The sequence below is a fragment of the Salvelinus sp. IW2-2015 genome, linkage group LG2 (assembly GCF_002910315.2).
Source record: "Salvelinus sp. IW2-2015 linkage group LG2, ASM291031v2, whole genome shotgun sequence".
Lineage (NCBI taxonomy): Eukaryota > Metazoa > Chordata > Actinopteri > Salmoniformes > Salmonidae > Salvelinus > Salvelinus sp. IW2-2015.
In genome coordinates, this window is record NC_036839.1 from 39,925,837 (window position 1) to 39,926,852 (window position 1,016).

General features: G+C 49.8%; 1 protein-coding gene across 3 annotated transcripts in view; it reads right to left on the bottom strand.

Annotated features, from left to right (window-relative positions):
* uxs1 (UDP-glucuronate decarboxylase 1) overlaps positions 1–1,016 on the bottom strand; it is a 143,485-nt gene that overhangs the window by 80,722 nt on the left and 61,747 nt on the right. The gene's annotated exons all lie outside the window — the stretch shown is intronic.

Below are 1,016 nucleotides of genomic sequence, written 5' to 3' on the forward strand. Positions count from 1 at the left end.
TGCTACTGCACCAGAAGGATGGTATGATCAGCTGCTACTGCACTGGAAGGATGCTAAGCCGATGTGAGCTTAGCATCTGCTTCATCTGACCACTTTTTTATTGATTGAGTCACTGGTGCTTCCTGCTTTATTAACACTGAAACATGCATGAGAACACCAGCTGTTCCGGAAGACTGTGTGATCACGCTCTCCGCAGACGATGTGAGTAAGACCTTTAAACAGGTCAACATTCACAAGGCCGCAGGGGTTACCAGGACTCGTACTCAGAGCATGAGCAGACCAACTGGCAAGTGTCTTCACTGACTTTTTCAACCTCTCCCAATCTGAGCCTCTAATACCAACATGTTTTAAGCAGACCACCATAGTCTCTGTGCCCAATAACACTAAGGTAACCTGCCTAAATGACTACCGACCCGTAGCACTCACGTCTGTAGCCATGAAGTGCTTTGAAAGGCTGGTCATGGCTCACACCATTATCCCAGAAACCCTAGACCCACTCCAAATCGCATACCGCCCTAACAGATCCACAGATYATGCAATCTCTATTGCACTCCACTGTGCCCTTTCCAACCTGGACAAAAGGAACACCTATGTGAGAATGTTATTCAATGACTACAGCTCAGCATTCAACACCATAGTGTCCTCAAAGCTCATCAATAAGCTAAGGACCCTGGGACTAAACACCTCCCGCTGCAACTGGATCCTGGACTTCCTGACGGCCGCCCCCGGGTGGTAAGGGTAGGTAACAACACATCCCCCACGCTGATCCTCAACACAGGGGCCCCTGAGGTATGCGTGCTCAGTCCCCTCCTCTACTCCCTGTTCATTAATGACTGCACGGCCAGGCACGACTCCAACACCATCATCAAGTTTGCATATGACACAACAGTGGTAGGCCTGATCACTGACGACGAGACAGTCTATAGGGAGGAGGTCAGAGACCTGGCCATGTGGTGCCAGGACAACAACCTCTCCCTCAATGTGATCAAGACAAAGGAGATGATTGTGGACTACAG